The 23,016-nt window shown below is 38.7% G+C and overlaps 1 long non-coding RNA gene across 2 annotated transcripts; it reads right to left on the bottom strand.

Annotated features, from left to right (window-relative positions):
- Positions 1-2,253: 2,253 nt before the first annotated feature.
- On the bottom strand, positions 2,254-22,585 carry LOC143436191 (uncharacterized). 2 transcript variants are annotated; one of them, XR_013106370.1, is made up of 6 exons: positions 22,500-22,585; positions 17,528-17,664; positions 15,380-15,546; positions 11,251-11,352; positions 6,191-6,345; positions 2,254-5,510 (listed from the first exon to the last, which is right to left on the bottom strand). It is a non-coding gene; the product is annotated as an uncharacterized LOC143436191 (long non-coding RNA). The 2 variants fall into 2 exon arrangements; XR_013106371.1 differs by having other exon boundaries at positions 2,254-5,584; positions 15,380-15,526.
- Between the last annotated feature and the right edge of the window lie 431 nt (positions 22,586-23,016).

The raw sequence follows: 23,016 nt of genomic DNA, 5'->3' as shown, positions 1-23,016 counted from the left end.
AAATTTGACATTAGTATGATCTCAAAAACAAAGTGTCAAGTACCTGTTACATATCTTTAGCTCCTAAATCATGCAATATGGAAAAGTAGAACATTAGTTCTATAACTTACATGTATTTATAAAAAGCAGTCTCTGTATAAATGTATGCAATTACCAAAGAATAAATAAAAAAATTAAAGAACACTGAAAAAAGGATGATAGCTGTCATCTTTTACACAATGGCCTTTGTGAAAGAGCAGGTTTAGCTGTGGTGGAGAACACTCTTTTCTCACATACCAGCTTTTCCCGTGAATGTGAGTTCACTCCTGCAATCAGCAACTCCTGCCAGAGTGGCATCCTTGTTATAAATGATTAATATCATTTGGAGCTTTATGAGAACCATTTGTAAAATTTAGATAGTTGTTGTATAATACTAACTTGCAGGGAGGTTTAATCATGCATGAGTATTAAACTTTATTAAGTGTCCTGTATTTATTAATGGGGATGTCCGTTTTCTTTAGCCTGAGAGCTCTCCCTCTTCAGTCCATAAACCGGGGGCCTATGATAACAAACTTTACTATGAAAATGGAGGGAGACTTAGTAGAAAGCCAAGTATCAGTCATAGAGGATTTTGAGAAAATAAAGTTGAAAGGAGTGGGTTTATAATACTACAGTAATTCTCCAGTGCACATTAAGGCATAGTTGTAGTCAGTCTTATCAAATATGAATTATCAATAAAGGATAGCACAGAAAATATTGCATGTACACTTGAGTTATGAAACGGAGAAGAGAGTATTGTTTATGGAAACACAGAAGCCATTACATCTTAGAGCTCGCTGCACTTTGAGTGTAGTGACCTCATTTTAAATCTAACAATAAGGAATGATATTTCATTAACTTTACTAGGATGCATAATTTACTCATTACTCTTTATTTTCATTGTCTCATTTTTTGTTGTTTTGTTTTTTAAGATTATAATATAATAACATTACTGCCCCCTTTGTCCTCCCTCCAAGATTGATTCTCTTTCAAATTCATGACCTCTTTTATTTTTTAAAGAGACACAAATTATTTTTATCTATCTATCTATCTCTCTATCTCTATCTATCTATCTATCTATCTATCTATCTATCTATCTATCTATCTATCTATCTATCGGTTATTTTATTTATTTACATTTCAAATGTTGTACCCCTTCTGGGTCTCCCCTCTGCAAATACTCCATCCCCTCCTTCCCCTTTGCCTCTAAGAGGGTTCTCCCCCACTCACTCACCCACCCACTCCAGCCTCACCGCTCTAGCATCCCCCTATGCTGGGGCAACCAAGCCTCCACAGGACCAAGGCCTCACCTCTCTCTGATGCCAGATAAGGCAGTCCTCTGCTATATATGTAGTGGGAGCCATGAACTCATTCATGTGTACTCTTTGGTTGGTGGTTCATGACCTTTTTAAAAAGTAATTGTCTTTACACACACACACACACACACACCCCACATACACACACATGAACACACACACACACACACACACTCCTAAATACACACATTCAACTTGCTCAGTCTGTATAATGCTACTTGTGTGTATGTTTTCATGGTTGACCAGTTGGTATTGGATCACTACTTGGCATGCTCTTCCCTGGGGAAGACTATTCTCCCAATCACTGTTTTATCTCCTTATCTTTCATATTCTTATTTTTTCTATCTATCATTCTTTTGGTTCATCTGAATAATTGATCCTCCTGAAACTTTTGCATCTCCTTTGTTGTTCTTTTTCTGTCACAATCACTTTAATCCCATTAAATCCAACTCAGACTCCTCTAGGCTTACAGCCACCTGGCAGATGGTGGTCCCTGGGAAAAGTTAATTCTGAGCCCTTAATGTTGTGTGGACACCTATGCTTAATGATTTTAAGGTCAAATATTTTCATATTCAATTTCTTCTTACACATCTAATTATACCATTATAATTTATTTCCCCCTTTCACTCAAATATTCAAAAGTTTGCCCCAAAGTTTACTCAGTTGATGGCTTTGCGTCTTAGTTCACTGAGAAAGTGTAGGCAACACTCCACAAGTGTTAACAACCATCCACTAACATAAATTCTCACTTAGCTACATTCCTACTGGTTCCTATGGATTGTCTGTCTCCAGACCAAGACTCACCCTTTAGATCTGGTACCTATAACTTAACACCAATAGGTGTTAAGAAGAATTACCAGACCTTGGGTTCTGAGGCACAAATCATACTCATTTGTTATAAAAATTGAGTTTATTATTATTAACAGATAGGAACCAAAGAGGTCTAAGATCATTGTAGTTGGCTACCATAGCTCAGGGAGGTGTCACGAGGCTGATGAAATCCCAGTCACATGTGTTGCTTGTGTCACAGTTGAAGGACCCTGGATGGCAACTCGGGCTGTTATCAACCTATAGGCAATGTTGTTCACTGGGTGGTACTTGGAAGGACATCTTGTTTCCATAAGAGGCAGGAATTGACTCTAGGCCATCTTTGCAGAGCTTCCCCATTACAAGATGGTACATTCTATAGGAGGAAGAGTCAAAGCTGGGCCTCTTCATGCAGCTGCTCCCAAAGCAAGGTATTAGATTTCCATTAAGTACCACAGGGTAAAGCCCAATAGTTCATCTATATGCTAATAGATCAGACAAAGTTGTGTTGACCATTTGAAACTGAAATTTAAAAAATAAATATTTGTATATATGTTTTGTCTGCATGTATGTCTGTGTGCCACATGTATGCCTGGTGTTCATGGAGGCCAGAGGAGGGTATCAAATATCAGATCCTCTGGCACTAGAGGTAAGGCATTGCACTACCATGTGGGTGCTGGGAATCAAACCCAGGTGCTCTGCAAAAGCAGTCAATTCTCTTAAGTGCTGAGACATCTCTCCACCCCTTGTGATCTTAAAATGTATATTCATGGGGCTGGAGAGATGTATCAGTGGTTAAGAGTGGCACTGGCTGCTCTTCCAGAGGTCCCAAGTTCAATTCCCAGAAACCACATGATGGTTCACAACCATCTGTAATGGGATCTGATGCCCTCTTATGGCATGCAGGTGTACATGCAGATAGAACACTCCACACATAAAATAAATAAATCTTAAAAGAAAAATTTAAAGAATTTACACTCACAAAATAATACATGATTTTCAGCAAGGAAAACCTGAGCATATCTTGCATGCTAAATATGGTATTCCAGATTTTTTGGTGGTATTCCAAATTATTTAATTCATCCAAAGTCAGTTATTTTCAAAGATGCATTTGTCTTTTGAGAATGATATACAGCATTCATGCAAACTGAAGTGCACTAAAAACAAAGTCTGAGAAAAAAATAGTGGCAATTAATTGAAAAAAAAAAATCTCAGAAACGTACCAAAGAACACACATGGGTTGGAATCAGGCCCCTAGCAATATGCTGCAGACATGCAGCTCAGTCTCTATGTAGGCCTCCAAACACCTGGAATGGGTGGTCTCCCTAAAGCTGTAGCCTGACTGTAATACTCATTCCCCAACAGGGCTGCTTTGTCTAGCCTCAGTGGGAGAGGATGTGCCTAATCTGGCAGAGACTTGATGCTCCATAGTAGGGGGATACCCAGGAGGACCCATGGACCCAGAGGAGAAGGTATCACCCCAATTTAGCTACCTATTATTTTCTACACTAATTTACTTTTCTCTCACCTTAACTTGCTCTACTCTAGCTACAGAGGTCTACTTCTGTTTTTCAGACGCCATCCACATGGTTATCTCAGGTCTATTGCCCCCTTCTCTCCCTCAATGGTCTCTACATACATCATTTTATAAAGTTATTTATTCAAATGTGACACTTACCCTTACCCAGTTATTATGTTTAATTATCGTAACTCCTATTCCTTGGCTCAACATTTCCTGGATATGATTTCTTTACTTTATGTAAATTTGTTATTTGGGACTATTTGACTAATAATCCCCACAGGTCAGGAGCTTGAATGTTTTGTTTACTATGCTAACGGCAAGACCTTGTAACATAAACACACGTTTGAGTAAATGCATAAAAAGCTGAGGTGACGATTTTAGTTCACATTGCAGGAAAGAAGCCTTGTAATTGAATACTTCCATTTACATATGTGCTGGAAAGAGATCATGTGAGTTGGGAAACACATCCCAGCTCCTTTCTGGGGAAACTGAAGTCTGTGGAAAGGTTTAAAGCAGACTCTGGGACAGAACACTTGGCATCCTTGTCAGAAAAGAGGCATAGATTTCTGAGAGCAGCTCCATTGCATGAACCAAGCTGTACCATGTGCTGTGCTTGAATAAAGTGCCCTGTGAAGTGATCAATAACTCTGATGTGTCAGAAGGCAGGACCCTCGCCTCTCACCCTCACCCCCTACTTCTCCCCACCTGCACAACGTCCCCCGCAGCTTCATCCTGCCTGGCAACCACAAGATCTGGGTTGGCAGCTGCAGATAGACTCATAGATTCAAAGCAGTGTACCATATCTTCTGAGAGAAGCAGGTAGACTACAAAATGTTTCAGGGCACAGGCCAAAAAGATTCTGTACTTTCCCACCACCTGGACCCCTTTACCCCTCCCTTTAAGAATTGTAGTATAAAAATGCGCTTTGTGCTTTAATACACGACTCTTGACAAGCAATTGCTTCCTTGAGTCCTTTCTCTCTCTCGCCTGTTCTTCTTTCAGGTTGCAGTCCTCCTCGTGCCCACAAATAACCAGGACCTGCAGGTTGGGTCACTGATGTACAGATAAGCTGTGGCAATTCATTCTTAAATATGACTGTCTTAGAGGAAATGGCCATATCAACAGTGGTTCTTTTAAAGGTGCATATAATATTGCCTAGTTGCACCCCATCCATTTTTCAATATCTTTGTTACTGTCATCATTGCCCTTGTCATGGTCACCATCCTATTGGAGTGATATTGATGGGAAATCAAATATTCTTTAGTAGTATATTTACCAAGTTTCAAAAAAGCCACAGTGAAGCAAAAGAAGTAAACTACATCTTCAAATCCAAGGCGGGGCCATTGTTTCTCAGACATGCCTATTGGGATTGTCGCTTAGGATTTAAGATAATTGTTTGCTGTTGAGTTCTTTCCATTTCTCCTGTCATTGCTGGAGATAGGTGGCTAGTCTAACTGTAGTGAAGGTGATCTGAATTTAGATCTTTTGAAGCTTCCTTGCCTTTAATGATGTCTTGCATCCATGACAAAGTGTGGCAGACTGTTCCTACTCCTCTACTCCATGTAAAGGAGGACACTTTAGAAGACAAATGTTTTCAGAGTGAGATGCTCATACCCTGGCTTCCCTCCTTTTCATGTTTCGAGTGAGGAATTTAAGTCTTGAGGCTGGGAAAAGAACAATTGCTGGAGCCCCATTAGTACCTTCTCACTGCAAGAGCAGTTTAAATGTTTAATCCAGATACGGGGGCCAATAGTGATCAAGATGGACGGGACTGAGGAACTGATGAAGGGTGGTAGGCAGGAAACTCTTCTTCCTTCCTCTGTCTCAGCAAGTGCTGCTTTAATTATCTGCCGTGGGGATGAGCAGAGTATGGGAAGACAGGTTATGTTTTGAATATGTTCTCATGGTAGGGGTGATGATGCTTTCAGAAATGAAATAAGGCATGGTAGGAGAGAAGGAAATGAAATGTAAATAAAAAATAAAAGCATTCGCTGTATATAATTTCAAACTATAGTGCTTATATTCTGTTTAAAATGGGCACATGGGCTACATCACAGGACAAGGTTGAATAGCGACCCAAAGCCTATAGGATCCCAGGAGAGCATATCTAACTCCCCAATATGTTTTTATTAGTTCTTTGAGAATTTTGTGCAAAGTGTTTCAGTCGAATTCTCCCTTCCCCACTCCTCCCAGACCTACTCCACCACGTGATTGATTGACACCATGTAATTAGTTCATCTTATCGGCCACAGTTAACGCCATCATTACTAATGTCAGCTAATGTTCCTTTGCCTGCTTGATTAACCTTGGACATCGGGAGCTTTAAAAAATAATAATGAACACAAAATTGATATTTTCTCAATGCTTCATTTTCAAAGTTTCAGACTTAGGAAACATATGAACAGGATGGTGAACTGATAGTTGCCCTTCTCCTGGAGATAGAATTCAAGTGATACCTGTGATTCTAATAATATTCACTTACAGCAAGTTGTCCTTGGTGATATTCTTATAGTGATGCAGAACTTACCACATTCTTAACTATAGAGGGCAACAGCAGTTGAGTGTGGTTGACTTGCATCTCTTGACCTCATTCTGACCCCACTCACTCCTAGAGGTGACATTTCTTCTCTAGTACTATGTAGTTTGAAGAAGTCAACTGAGTACATGTGTGCTTCATTCATCCTGTAATTAATTTTTGTAAGAAAAAAAAAGAAGCCAATTCAACATCCCACATTGGCTTCCCACCTCCTTTACTCTGGTACACACCATACAATTTCACTTAGCTTCATGACCTTGAGGATTTGCATGGTCACTCATTTCACTGAAATTTCCATTATCTGGTTCTTCTTCTGATTGTAATCAGGCTAAGACTGGGGGAGGAGGGAGTCTGGATGTTGGAGAACTGATGTGGAGTTCTGTCTGTCCATTGTGTGGTCTATAATACTCTTTGGTTTTTACTTACTACAGGTGTTAGCTGTGATCTCTTGATTCAGATGGCGTCTATTATGTGACTCTATTATGAGCAAAAATTTCTTCTGATCAGTAATTGATAAAAATATTTGTATTATAATTTGAGAGTTTAAATTCTAATTTCCAATTTCACTAAGCCAGAATCTTTGATATCTTGCCCGAATTTGTGGTCACTATTGAAGAACCAGATTTTTCTGCTTTCTGTTTACTTATTTGCTGCCAGCATAAATTCACAGTACTTCCAATTCAATGCATGGTCGATAAAACTTTAATCTCATTATTTCTTTTTCATTTCGTGTGTGTATGTAGATGTCCATGGACATTTGTGTGTACAGGCACAGGTGAACATGTGTGTGCCTGTGTGTGGAGGCTAGAAGAACACGTTACATCTTAGTTTGTTTGTTGAGATAGGGTCTCTCATACAGTCTGGACTTTACTAATTACACTAATTAGGTTAGACTGGCTGGCCAGCAAGCCACAGGGATCCTCATGTCTCCATCTTCCTCACGCTGAGATTACAAGCAGGTGCCAGCACATCTCGATTTTAATATGGTTCTGGGGATTGAACTTGGGTCTTCATGTTTGTTCAGTAAATGCTTTACTGACTGAGATGTCTCTGACCCTTCACTATGAACTGTGGTGCTCAAGCTGTTTCAGGTTTTATTGCTGGGAGTCTTTTCAAGAAGCTGTCATGTGCCCCTTGTCAGGTCCTCACTATCTTCTGAGAACATTCTGACTCTTATTGTCACATGGATGTGTTTAAAGCTCATTTTGTCCTTGCTCACCATCGGAATCTCTGCAGTGCTGTGGTTTCCTCTGGTGGAGAGAGATACTGAGGAACCAAGACTTGGGCAGTAAGTTTAATCACTGTTGTGTAAGTATCACTGTTGCTGGTTATTCCAATATACATATATGCTCACCCACATAAGTTCAGATTTATTTGTATGTTACGTATTTGTCTGTGTATACATATAAAGAAACAAATATGTATAGATACACTGCTCACCTTACAATGGGGTCATTTCTTGATATAGTCACTATAAGTTGATAATAACTTAAACATACATTTCTACACTTCAGCTATCAAACACTCTTAGCTTGCCGTCTGCTAGGGCATCAGCTGTCCTCTCTTGTAGTGTGGCTGACTGGGAGCTTCAGCTCACTGCTGCTCTTCAGTATCACAAGGGTGCCACGAACCACACTGTGTTTGACTGAGAAAAAGAACAGAACTAGATTTCTATGAACTGTGTATTGCTTTGGCAGCTCTATAAAGTTGAAGATATTAAGTTGAATCTTAGTAAGTGGGGTCTATTTATCATTTATCTATTGAGTTATTTACCTATTATCAATCAATCATCTATCTATCACTTATTTTTTATCTATTTTTAAACACGTATTATCCATCCATTTCTCATCTACTGATCTATCTGTTATCTCTTATCAGTCACCTATCATATATCATCTATCTATCTGTGAGTCTATCATTTATTTGTCTGTGAGTCTATCCATCTATTTATTATCTATCTCATCTCTTTATCTCTTATCAGTGAGATAATATTATATGTGATCTATATCTATATATCTATATATCTATCATCTAATATTTATTATCCATTATCTTATCTCTTTATCTCTTTATCTCTTATCAATCACTTATCTATCATCTATCTCTTTATCATTTATCAGTTATCTATGCATTATCTATTATCTTCTTTCATCTATCTATCTATCTCTCATCTATATATCTATTCATCTATCTATGCATCTATTTATGTATCATCTATCTACTTCATATTTTAATCAATCACTTATCTATTATCTATTCATCGATCTCATCTTTTTAGATTTTATTAATCACCTGTTTCATTTATCTATCATATATTTTTCTGTATATCAATCATCTATCATCTGTTTATCATCTATTATTTATATATCAATCATTTATCTACGATCTCTCCGTTCATCATACCTCTGTCTTTTTTTTTTTCGAGATAGGGTTTCTCTGTATAGTCCTGGCTGTCCTGGACTCACTCTGTAGACCAGGCTCGAACTCAGAAATCCACCTGCCTCTGCCTCCCAAGTGCTGGGATTAAAGGCGTGTGCCACCACTGCCCGGACATCATAATTCTGTCAATAGTTTTATACTTACTCTTTCGATTCCATAGGGTTCTTCTGAGCCTACACCTTTCCATATTTGAACTTTTTCCAGAACAAAATACTGGGTCCCCACACATACCAATTGTCATTTTGCACCACTTCTAACTTGCTTGGGAGCCTTCTGTGTGTCAGCCTTGTCTCCATGGACTATTATGGAGAATAAGGCAGGGATGTCCATCATTTTAAAACCGAACTGTGTATGCTGACTTGTTTTGTAGGTTTCATATAGACACAGAAATTGAAAGGGATGTTATTAAAACAGCAAAGTCATAGTGTGTGAGGATTTTATTTATTCAACTTCAGCTTAGAATACAGAAAATATTATCACTGCTGTAGCCACTTTATACCTGCCTGTGTATACACATTGCTGTGAGAAAAGAAACACAAAAATTTGCGATTTATTGCATTTTGTGAGCATGTTAGGGTATTTTAGGGCAGATCTGACCATATGTGCTGCTGCTTTTACACGTGCACATCAGAATCCAGCATTCTGTGAAGTATCTCTCTAGGGAATGGTTTAAATTGTCTCAACATATAGTCAAATTATCCCCCCAGAACAATATATTATTTTGGTTTCCAGAATTGAAAATGAAAAGATCAAATATTATTGCTTAGCCTATTGTTGTATTCAAGGAAAAAATGATATATTTTTTACCTGTTCATATCTTTAAAAAAGACAAACAAATGCTTTCAATTAACACCGTGGCACAATGTTTTAAAGCCAAGACCCAAAAGGTAGTGTCTGGTTCTTGACAAATAAAAAAATAAATGTTTTGCTAGCAATTAGCAGGAGCCAAGAGCATGCGTATAAATCATATAGACCCAAATGTGCTGGGCTAGGAGGAAGACTTGAGGCTTAGATTAGAGAAAGAAAAACCAATGCCAAACATATTGAATGGAATGTTAATTCCATTCAACATATACTGAGGAAAGACTTGATACAGACGTCTCTCAGTTTCTATGGGGAATGCTTTCAATTCTAGGACCAATGGTATACACTGTGTGCACATATGTTGACTCAAGAATTCTTAATATAAAATGCTCAAAATATAATATGCTTATATAAAAATGCAACATTTGCATACAACCTATGAATATCCTTCACATATTTGAAACCATCTGAAGAGTACTTACAATATTTAATGTTATATAAGTCCCTAGATAAACAGTTTCTAACACCGTATTTTATAGAAAATAATGACAGGAGAAAGCCTACATATATTCAATACAGACGGATGCATATTGCTTTGAATTGTTTTGAGCCACCAAGGTTGAATCTGTCCATAAGGGGCCCATGCACATAGAAGGCTGAAAGTATATTCTAGATTTGCTTCTTTTATGGATGCATGCTCTTGTCCTGAAGAAGCTTTTACTGTAAGCACAAGAGCCCTGTCAACAGTTACAGTCCAGACTGACTCCAAAAGTCTCAGTCTAGGTTTGTCATTTTTGAAAGCTGATACTAAATCACATTATGTAAGGTTTATACCAGTTTACTGAATTGGAAAGAAATTTCTAAATGTGAGTTTAAAGCCTTTTTTCAATAATGTCTCACATATTTGAGAGGGACAATTTAGAAAATATTTAGATAAAAATTAGATTTACTTGGGGTATATTTCATCATTTCATCTCCTCTCTTTGGGTTGTTAAATAGCTAACAAAGAAGTGGACTCTAATTCTCTAAGAAGATGCTGGAGTGTTTTTTTTTCTCATTAGACTTTCCTAGGTATTAATGGTACAGTACTGGAGTCTAAGGGCACGGGGAAACAGTAAGTGCCATTCGTTTGCTTATCTGTTTAGTGCTTACCTGTGGGGAGCCGATAGAAGGTGGCTATCATCCTTGCAGCCATCTTGAGCCATATACCCTGACAAGAGACTTGTTTACAATAGCCTACAACAGCTGAGCACACTCTGATAACATCTTGTTTTAGATACCCAGGATTTTCCCTTGGGTGTGTGAGACTTAAAGGTGTGATTTAGAGATAAGACCTAAGGGCATGACTTAAAGGCATGGCTTAGAAGTGAGGCATATAAAAGGTGAGAGGCAGACAGAAGAAATTATTAGACACTTGTAGTAGGCACTTGAGACTCGAGACAGATATTTGGATTAGACACTTGCACTTGGAAGAAGTAACTTGGAACTGGAAAAGAGACTAGCAATTTAGGACTGGGATTAGGACTTGAGACTTGGTGTTAGGAACTAGGGACTTGGAACTAGGGACTTGGAGAGAAGAAGAGAGACTGAAGAATAAATGGGATTGAATCACACTCTGTCTGGTCTCCATTCTTTGCGTCCATCCTCACTCTCTCTCTTGCTGAACCCCAACTCGCAGACCAGAGCAGCTTGGGGCAGTTTAGGCTCTAACAATTTAGCCCCCAAGGCTTTTGGCAGTGCGGGTTCCAACAGTGATAGAGCAGTCTGAGATATTTTGGCCCCCAAGCGTGGGGGCTCTCGACACTTACCAACTGTAGATGTTTGGAGCTGTTGTGGGGTGACTGATAGTTCTTTAGAATCATGGAGAATCATTTGAACTTCACGTAGTCACATGCTCATTCTGTAACAAACTTCTCAGTAGATTAGCAGGAAAATATGTTGACAATGGAAAGAAAGTATCAGTTACTTTTAAGTAGTGAAGTCCCACCCTTAAGTTGAAAAGCTATTGGCAATTGTTAACCTCTGGGAGAAGAAGAATCAGTTTCCTTAAGTATGAGGGAACAAAATGGATGTGATTGAAACACGCTGTATAAAATTCTTAAAAAATATTTCATATATATATATATATATATATATATATATATATATATATATATTTAAAGGGACCCCTATGGAAGAGAGTTAGGGGAAGGACTGAAGGAACTGGAGGGAATTGCAACCCCATAGGAAGAACAACAGTGTCAACTAACCCGGACTCCTCAGCGCTCCCAGTGTGTAAGCCACCAACCAAAGAGCATGCATGAGCTGATCTGTGGCCCCACCCCCTAGCACATATATAGCACAGGACTGCCTTGTCTGACCTCACTGGAAAAGAATGTACTTAATCCTATAGAAACTTGTTGCCCCAGGGAAGGGGATCACATATATATACATACATACATACATATATATATATATATATATATATATATATATATATACACACATATATATATATGTATGTATATATATGTGATAAGCTTTATGTTAAAACATGAAAAAAGGTCGTAATTGATTATAAAAGAGATAAGCAAAGAAACCTGTAGTGTTTACATTCTGTAATGTTTCAGCTTTGGGAAACAGTTGCTTTCTCTTAATATTTAGACATTTTATTATTGATGAGCTAAAAACTCTCCTTGCTACTGACATAGTTTCAGCCCTATACAGTTCTAGGCCAGTGGCTTCGAGGAAAACAGTCAGCCCTCCTGATGATCTATATGTTGCAGTCACTGGTGCTCTGGAATATTAATGAGAACCACGTGGCTAATACAGGGAACTGTTTGTTTTTGGAGCTGATTACTTGCATCTTGGAAATGTCAATGTGCCTTTTCATGATGCTCTTGTTGGAATTATTATTTTTAAAACTTTTCGTTTCTTTAGGCTTGGTATTGTGTATCCCTTCAACTTGGACTCCCGAAAAAGAAATGAAGAATCCTACATTTCTGGAAAAATTGAATGAAAGTAGTTCATAACTGGACCCCCAAGGCTTGATCCTCTTTGTAAGTGTGGAAATGGACAGGAGGAGAGACTTGGGAATGCCGATGCTCCCTTATTACAGGCAGGCAAAACAGGCAGAGACTGATGAAGCATGACTGAGGTCCAGACCACAATTCATTCTCCTGTTTTAATGTAATTCCATTCACCTAGCTAATATATACAGGGTGTCTCAGCAGCATTAACTTTTGAGCCGCAGGCAATCAGATCTGAGGGCTCATTCTGCTCAATTCATAATGTGGATTATGTTTTGTAATATTGCTAAGACTTGATTATTTGTACATCCTAGAAGGCATAGCTCCTGCGCTGAACATTTTAAAGAGAGTTGCTACAGAACATTGAACATTAAACAGGCAGCTACTATAGGTAAATCTCACCAAAATAGAGAAATGATCCTATAATTGCAGTATTAGAGTTATCTATCTGGATGATTATTATCAGCTGTTTAATTTGGCCATCCTGGCAAGCTCTGAAAAAGAGGGAGTGGTACAAGGAACTGCTTGTGCATTTTATTACAGTTAGGGTAGACAGAGACTGATAAAGCCCTTATGAAAAACATAGGAAGCCCATGTCTCCAGTCTCATCTCCTTGTGCCTATATCTTCATAGATAGGTACAGATAAATAAGACATATACATCCCATATATGACCCGATGATCATAGGAAGTGGTTGTCAGCATTCATGTTAACCTATGGACATACACTGACATAAAACGCATCATTTGCTTTCAATGGGTTTGATTTTCTGTCTAGAAGACAAAATAGAACACGAATAGCCATCCCTTACTATGCTTACCTAGTTGGATGCTAGTACTTATAAATATGAATCAATATTCATTACTTCCCTACATTGGAGGATTAAAGGAATAAATGATCCTTGGAAACCGAAACTGGAATCCACAAGAAATGTCAAGAAAAATATCTGATGCAGTCTCATTTTGAAAAACTGGAAGGCAATCGTATAAGCCTTTTTGACATTAAAGGAAAAGGCCGTTGCTATCTAATGTAACCCAATTAATTTGGATCTGCTTAATTTGAAATCAGTAATGAAGTAAGATATAATGTGGTTTTGCTTCTTGGAATTTTATTTTAAAGGCCTCATGTATAATAAGAATGTTATAAAAGTACAAAGATGAAATTTGTTATTGGAGTTAGGCGCTGAATTAGTGGAGGTATCTCTTATTTGTATTCACTGTGGCTTTTATTCCTCCAACTGTGCACACGAACAAGGAATTTTCTAGAGAAGACCCAGTTTATGGTGAAAGAAGACATACTGTTATTATTAAGGCTGAAATTGAAGCAGGAGAGAAAAATCGACAACATATGGTCCTCAGGCAAGAAAGTATCTTTTTCCTGATATATTTGTTTAGGTGAAACTCCAAGCAAAAGCACCTGTTCAGTAGTGGACATTCAGAGGTTAAATGGGGGATGACAGGTTCATTGTTGCTGTCCCAAGGAATCCTTTGCTTTGTTTTTGAACCAAACTGGAGGGAAACAAAGTCTGTCAGAATGTCAAGGAGAGATTAAAATATCAAAAGACTTCAAGAGTAACAATTAAAATGCCTTTCTCTGAGTTGGAAGTAATAACACATCACTTACAAAGATAAAACATGTAGGTCATCCACGTTAAAAATGAACAGGGAGTGAAATTCTGAGGGTTTGGCAGTATGACCGGTAGAATTTGACGACTCTAGTTCTGTAATCAGATTTTAGCAACTCTATAAAAATACTTAACTTCCTGTTGTTACTTATGTGTAGGCAGCAAAGATGACATTTAGGTCAAATCTGAGGCCTTGTTGCCATATCCAGGAACAATTACTTTCTGAATAATATGTTATAACCTTCAAGTCTTAAAATAGGACAAGAGTTCAAATACAAATATTTACCTACTCAAGACGTCACGGAGACTGCATTACACACCAGTTCCTCTTGTTCTGAACTGACCTCATAAATGCAGTTTCAAAATGGGTCTTTTCACCACTACGTGTGCATGCATGTGCCCACATGTGCAGGCTCACATTCACATGCATACACACACACACACACACACACACACACACACACACACACACACTTAGCTATAAAAGCAGCGTGTTCAGGTGAAACCATTACTGTTTGTCTGGCTAGATAAAAGATTATTTTAGCATCTCTAATACATAGAAGACGTTAGGGAGCTTAACACATCCCCTGCGTTTCTCAATTTAAAAAGACATTGCCGCACGCTATCCTGCCTCTTTCCTTATTCCCTTTATAGCTGGAGCATAATTTCAGAAGAAATTGAGTAAGGTAACTCGATGCAAATTCATTCAATCTGATGCCAGAAGTAAGTACATACTGACTGAGTCAGATATGGGAGCTTTTAGAAAACAGGATTAAGCAGCATTTCAGATCCCAAAGAATCAATTCCCACAGGACACTCTTGTAGAAATGATGATCCCGAGTTAAGAAAAAAAAAACATTTTTTTTCTTACAGAAGAAAAAAAAATCACAAGGTAGAGCTTGCCACTTATGAGATCCTAGATAAGTTTGGTGATTATCCTGTAAATGAACATTGATTTGTGTGTGTGTGTGTGTGTGTGTGTGTGTGTGTAGACTCCAATATTTTCAATCTCTGAGAAATTGTTCTGGTGTCCTGAATGGATGATTGCAGAATTGTGGCAAATATCTTTTGAAGTGGTTGGTTCTTTTTGGAAAAAAAAAAAAAAGGTGTGTGTGTGATAGTTTCACATCATTTACTATGGTATTTTCTAATACTAGATTTAATACAGCAGAAAGATAGATGGATGGATAGAGCCCAAACTCCAAATTGAAACCTCTATAGTAAATATTATGTTACTGTCTAACCCACAAGGTGGCACTAAAGAAAAAAGTGACAAGAATGAAGATCCCAGGCAAAGTTACTCACCAAATCAATTCTGCATTCTATTCTATTAAGAGAATGAGTCCTATTTGATGAAGTCATCACCCACATATTAATATGGTAAATAACTCCAAATGTCTGTCTTCAGGGTAGTTTTTCCAGGACTGTTGTGGAGTAGAAAGTTTCTTCCAACTCCAGAGGTTATCATTTTACTTCGTCCATTCATTTTTTTTAAATCATAAGATAAAAGATAAGAGAATAAGATAAACCAAAAATGAACACATTGGAACTGGACAAAACAATCAGAAGGAAAAGGGCTGAGGAATAAGAGTGCAAGCACCAGAGGTCCACTCATTCGCACATGCAGGAATTCCATGAACACCAAACCGGAAGCAGTAATACACAGTAATACAGAGGACCTGGTGCAGACCTGTTGAAGACCTGGCATTACTGCTTCAGTTCCTGTGAGTTCACATGAGCTTCGACCATGTTGGTTAAGCAGACCTTGTTTTCTTGGTGTCTTCCATCCCTCTGGTTCTTACCACATTTACACTTCTAGTTCCTCAGGATTCCCCTGAGGGGAGGGATTTGATGGAGACATCCCATTTACGGCTGAGTGTTTAAGGGTCGGAGCTGGTTGATGTTATATGTGTAGTTATTCTGAGGGAAGTTTTTATTCTGTTTTTTTTTTCCCCTAGGCACAGATTTTATTAACAATTATCTGGCCATAAACCATGTCTAGTTGTTTCTCCCCTGACCCCACCATCTTATCTAGTGCTTAGCATGTTAAGTTTTAAAAAGACCCAGCATATTTAACCTTAAGGAATTCTAATAGATTGCTGTATTTGGGTTTTTGATATTTATAGCATTATAACACATGAATGATGTTTTAAATTTATGTGTCTATATATGTGTGTGCGTGCATGTGTGCATGCATGTATGCATGCATGCATGTGTGTATGTTTGTATAGATGGGCATGTATGTCATGGCATGTCCATGGATGTCAGAGGAAAACATTTTGGAGTCAGTCGTGTCCTCCACCTCTATGGTAGTCCCAGGGACCATACGAAGATCACCAGATGTTCATGGCACGTATCTCTACTTGAAAAGCTGCCACTTTTGCACTAAGTAATGTTTTTTGTTGTTTTGTTTTTAATAAACAAGAAAAAGGTACTTTAGTAAGAGTTCAGCTGTTTGACTTTCAAGAGTAACTCCTGGCCCTAGGATTGGAAGGTACAGAGATTCACACCCTTCTTCTAACTTCAAAGCATGTGAGGGCATCCCTGAGCCTATGTGAGGGTGTGGAGTGTGGTACTCTCAGAACAGTCTGCACAGAGAAAGAAAAGAAAGCCATTACACTGGCATAGTCTTCCTATGTAATCCTAAAATTAAAGGATGGAGAATCCATATAGTTTCAGTGCTATGGGATGGGTAAGACTAGGTGATTTTTTGCTTGTTTCTTTGAATATAAGAGGAAATGATGGACCAGGAAAGAATGCTGTTCTTCATTTCCTGATAAAAAGATACACAGGCTAGCAACTGGAAATATACATGTGGCTTTACACTATTTACATTATTACCTGTAGAAGTGTGCCTTTGAGGCAGGTGTTCTTCATAGCTTAAAGAAGTCAGACACCATTTAAACCACATGATTTTGAGCTGGAATATAAATCCTGGTATATATATATATATATATATATATATATATATATATATATATATTATATATATACATATATAACATATATATGTATATATGTGTGTGTATGTATGTATATATACACACATATATATGTATGTATATGTATGTAAATGATGTGTTCAAATGTTAAGATTTCTGAGATATAAACTGCTTATTTTGTATGCAAACAAATTCTAGTCAACTCTTCCAATCATGTTGTTCTCAACATAGGATGGATAATACTGTACTTTCTTCTTCTATTTTTCTCATTACTTCATAAAAATGATTACTTTTCTCAGGGTTCCATTGTATTTTATTTTATCTATTTCATTTCATTGAGCCAACACTCTGATAATGTAAATCATTTAGCAGAAACTGTCTGCTTGGATGGGGTAGAGACCAAGGTAGACCAGCTCCATCCTAAGGGTCTCAGCTATTGGTCCTAATACTGATCTTATAATTTATGTAACAAATATCAGTTACACAACTGGATAGTTTACATTGGGCTTACCTTACAGGGAATAGTATGCCACAATCTTTAATGTGCAGGTGATAGAAGAACACTGCTTCGTTTTGAATTCCAACTGTGCCATTTACTAATTAAATGCCTCTGTCCTCAGATGTTTAGCTGGTCTGAGACTCAGTTTCCTAATGGAAGAAGCAATAACATTGTCCATTTGGTGGCTATTTTCATGATTTCATGAGCTGGGACAAAACACTTAAAACAATAGTGGCAAGAAGCAATTATTATTATTATTATTATTATTATTATTATTATTATTATTATCACTGGTACTTCTACTTTCCCTCCCATATATATCTACAAGCAAGTGTCTGAGAAACTTACATTTTGGTGACTCCTGGTTTTATAAATTTTCTATTCCATTTCTTCAGCTACAGGACAAATTGAGTGAGTAGTTCAATGGAAAAAAAATCTCTAGGAAGTTAACTGGTTAATCTCTATTCTGTTTGTACACTTTGGTATATATTATGTTTGCAGCTTTCATGACTAAACTATAAACATTTCCATGATACATACTTTGCTTTTTATGGAGTTTTCTTATAGAGATCATAAACCAAAAAGCCCAGAGTGAAGAGTTTAAACCTGGCAGTAGAAACCCCCCCAAAAATAGAACTTTATTTTGAATTCTTTGTACTCTCCGCTTTGTATGTAACAGCAAATGTGGGGACTGGGAATTTTATCATAGATTACAGCCATACTTCTTATATTTGTCATCTAGGGAGACCTACTCTGTTTTCCATTCAGCACAACCATATGACTTCTCTAGGACTTACAATATGTGCTAATATATTGGCACTTTAGGCACGTTATTAAAAAAAAAAAAAAAAAAAAAAACCAACTTCAGCAGTTTTCAGGCGGCTTAAAAAGACATATTCAGATTCACCCAACATTTTCATTCAGGCTGATGTCTTAAAAGTCAGATAACCAACAGTTAAATCAAGGTATTAATTTTATTTGGCAAACTGAAACTTCCATTTCTTAAAAATTCTGTCTTTCATCTTCAAGATCATGAGGAAGATTCTAATAGAAGAGGTGACCCCTTTTTTGCATGAAACTCTTTATAAAAGACTCAGGGCAAATGTTACGAAAAATTTAAATTGTGGACTATAGAATAACCAATAACTTTGGTGTAATGTGGATTTGCACAATGGAAGATTTTCATCAAATTTATCACTATTTTGGATTTCAAAATGCTGTTTTTCTGTCGCCACATGGAGGCGCCACTTCAGCTGGGCAGCAGAGATTTCTGCCTTGGGCTGTCATCTTTAGCTGTGTGTGGTCTTCAGAAACATATTCCTGCTCTTAGCACACCAGCCTTTTTGACTGTCAGAGTAGCATCTTGGTTGGTTTAGTGTCTCTTGTGCATTAGCCAGTACAGTTTTTACAATGTCATTTTCCTCCCTAAATTTTAAATTGAATTTTATTTTTGTGTGTGTGTGTTCATGTGCTTGTGAACATGTGTGTGCATGTGTGTGGACGATAGAGGCTTACTTTAGGAACTGTTCTTCAGACATGGTTCACTTTCAGACATGGTTCACTTTTCTTTCTTTTCTTTTTTCTTTTTCTTTTTCTTTTCAGAATGTTTCTCATTGCCCAAGAGCTTGCCAAGTAAGCTAGGCTGAATGGCCAGAGAGTCCCTAAACTCCTCAACCTCTGCTTCCTCAATATTGTAATTACAATTATATGTTGCTATGCCCATCTAAAACAGGTGTCCTGGGGATGCAACTTAGGTCTTTGTGTTTGCAAAGTAGGCACATTACTGACTGAGCTTGTCTCCCCAGCTTAAATTTTGTTTGTCTTTCATGGAGAAGATGAAAAACCTCTTGGCAACATGAGGAAATTAACTCCTGAGAGCTAAAAGTTACCTCCTGCAACCCTCTGATAGTAACACACCAAGAAACTTAGTTGATTTAGTAAGAAGGATATGATAATAAAAGGTTAGGAGGGTTGAGTGGGGACTTAGCTCTTTCTTCTGAGCCAAGCAGTTTCTAGACATGAAGAAGCTAATCACACTTCCAGAGACTGAGTATGCAAGGACACTCAAGTTGTGCATGTACATATAAATCAGCGTGGGGAAAAAAGGCAGTCCAAGTTTAAACAACCAAAGAGTAAAGACCATTGCTCCATGGAAGACAGTTCATTTTGATTATCGACAGGATCAAAGTTCAGGTTTGATTAAAATCAACGTCTGGTGGGCTCCATGAATTTTAAGCATTCAGATTATATTCACTTTTACAAGTCCCCAGATCTAATATTGACAACATCTTAATGTCAGTTAAAGAAAAAAATAAGCATGAATTTCTCATAACAGATAAATAGTTCTTGCTAAGTGTCAAACACCGAGAAGGCGTCTCCCCTGTGAAGAACACTGTATGATTCTAGACGATAAAAGCCAAACATTTTACTAATCAAGGAGCTTAAATGCTAATGACAACTTTTAAACCAAGCATTTGTGGTTAATTCCTTCAATATTCCTCTTAGGTTCCCAATCTGAAATTTTGCCTCTTCTCTGTTATTTTTGGTTTGCAGTAGGGTGAACATTTTCTTGGAAGATAATATAAAAATTTATTCCACCAATGCTTCTTTCTCAGGTTCTTTACACTTTCAGAAATTACAAAAAGAAAAAAAATCACTGTTATATTAACAGGAGAGAAACAAATATTTACTTACTTGATCTTTGATACTCAGTTTATTGGGTAAAACCACACTAAATGGGAATCGATAAGCTAATAAGTTGTGCCCACTTTATGTTAATAAACTCGAATTTGCTTCATTTGTGCCTCAAAAACAATCCATTTACTAATTTAACCAGTCAGGAGAAACATTCCTAATCAGCAAGTGATTTTTTTTTAAAATTGCAAAGTATTTGAGAGTCACCTAGCAGTAATTTTCATGAGTACATGAAACGTAAAGGCCTTGTAGTGCCCATGACTAATATCATATTAGAGACAGAAAAGCCTCAGAGACCCCTTGGAGGGTAGTTTCTTCATTAGATAGTGGTGCTTAGACTCTCAGGACTCATTCTAGAAGCAGCTGGTAATCTGTGTCCTTTAGGCAAGGGTTCCTGAATGTCTGGATTAGAGCCCTGAAGTACTGAAGAACATGGTGAACTCTTTGAGGCTCAGGTGCTCTTTTGGCTTACGAAACCCTATTTCCTAATTTTGGGAAAACAATCTAACCCCTCAGCTCTCAACTCCTAAAATGCACATTAGCCAGACCTATATGAAAAAGGCAAGAACAAAAGACGCTTAAAAACAGAGCAGAAAAAAAGTAACTGGAACAGAATGTGGCATTCCCCCTGGTCTGTTGTTGACGGCCCACATACAACGTGCTTAAAAATACCCACCCTGGCACCTATCTCAGACATGCACGATGATGCAAGTGGACTTTTAGAAAACATGGTATTGAGCAAGTACTCCATCTAGGGATACAAGGAAAAGAACTTCCGCAAGCAAAGCAAGGCTCCCAACTTAAAGTTCATGTTGTGTAACTGAGGTCTTCTTAGTGGCCAGGCTTTAACAATATTATTATTATTTTTTTTTTAATTCGATATTTTATTTATTTACATTTCAGATGTTATCGCCTTTCCCCATTCCCCAGTATCCCAAAGCCATATATATATATATATATATATATATATATATATATATATGTATATATATATACACATATACATATATATACATATACATATGTATATATATGGAAAACAATGGTGGTCATGAATACTTAAATACAGTACAGTCTGTATTTAAAGAAACAAAAGAAACATATAAAGAGACATTTCTTCATTTATTATTGACTGAGTCAGTCATTCACTCTTTGACTGTCGCTTTCAAGGTGGCTGTCTTTCTAAGCATTGTTTTAGTCACAACTGTTTCGTCACATTTTTAAGTTTTTGATAGCACCCCCCCACACACACACACACTCTAATGGAGAACTCCAACAAACTCCTGAGAGTCCAAAGGCGGCCAGCAGGCTATACACTGTGCTTTGATGATTCTTCCTGTTAGCGTACTCTGGGGTTCATAACTGTTATAATGAAGTTTAAACACTTCTTATGATGATACAGGGGAGCTGCAAAAAGTAATCGTTGCCCAGGTGAAGTAAGATGCCGACCGGTCACGTGATGTATTGATACACTGTCCTACTAAACTCCAAAGTCATGAAGCCTTCCCTCCCCCCCCCCCCCAGTTTTCCTTCTATTCATTTTCGAATGTTGTATTGTAGGCATCATGTTTTTAATCCTTTCCCCAATCTAAAAACAAAATCTACCCTATGGGAAATTGGTCTCTTGTCTTTAGTCTTTAGACTCTACCGGTTCATTACTATCCATTATTTCAGGCTGCCCACCTGGCTTCACTACACCAGTATAATATATGCAGTCAGGCTTTGGAGAATTTATTTCAATTTTGCATACAATCGTCCAAATCCTCTGGCGAGCTTGAAGTGCGATCTGACACTGTCTCCCCAGCAGGCTCTGCCTTTGCTCTGGATGCTAATAGCCCAAGGTTCCAGCGGTCCCTCTAGGGAACCGCAGTAGGGTCCAAGGAGTCTGAAGAGGGGTGACTGCGGGGCTTGTTGCGCTGAAGATTTACAATGTACTCTTGCAGGCAGCTCAGCAACCCCCTCTGTGGCAGTGGGTGTCTGCTGTGACAGAGCGGAGAAAAGCTCTCTAATCTCCCAGAGCCTGCCTCTGCCTCTAAACCTCTCCCCTCCCTCCTTCCTTCCCTTCCTCCTCGCTCGCTCGCTCTCTCGCTCCCTTTCTCTCCTTCCCGTTTCTCCGGGAGAGTTTCAGTCCCTGAATGCAGCTGGAGTAACCCTTGGCAATCTAAACCCGGAGCCCGTGTACACACACATACACGCACACGCGCGCACACACGCGCGCACACATGCACTCGCGCTGGCACACACGCACTTCAGTTCTGCCCCCCGGGACACGGCTCAGACCTTCATCTACCTGAAGTGGACGCCCCGGCCGGACACTTCTTCACTTGTCTTCTCCGGAGGGCAGAGCAACATCGGAACGCGGGCGGGCGGCTTGCTGGCCGGTCCGCAACCTCACGCCTTTTACCGCCACCCCAGCTTAAAGTGTCCAGGGTGGACAAGGCTTCTTCAGGACGGATGCTCTGCGGCCGTGGGACTTCCTCCGGCTAGCTTACTCCAGTCTTTTCCTCGGTCCTCTGGTCCATCCTCTCCTCTCCCACTGCAGGGTGGAAGGCTCCAGCGCCTTCCGGGCTGCTGCCGCCGCCGCAACTGTTTTTGCGAGCACATCCCACCCAGAAGACGGAACGCTGCCTGAGTGCGGGAAGCTGGGGGGGAAGCCCTAACTTGCCCCCAGGCTCAGTTGCTCTCCCCAGCGCTCTCTGTCCTCGTAGCCGAGCCGGTGAGAGAGCAACCGCCGGCAGCCTGGGAGAGTGCGGCGCCCGGGAGGACACGCGAACCGCAGGCGCACAGGGGCGGGGGCGGCGTATGCC

Source organism: Arvicanthis niloticus, chromosome 22, assembly GCF_011762505.2.
Source record: "Arvicanthis niloticus isolate mArvNil1 chromosome 22, mArvNil1.pat.X, whole genome shotgun sequence".
NCBI classification, from domain to species: Eukaryota; Metazoa; Chordata; class Mammalia; order Rodentia; family Muridae; genus Arvicanthis; species Arvicanthis niloticus.
This window is presented reverse-complemented; position numbering and strand designations above follow the sequence as displayed.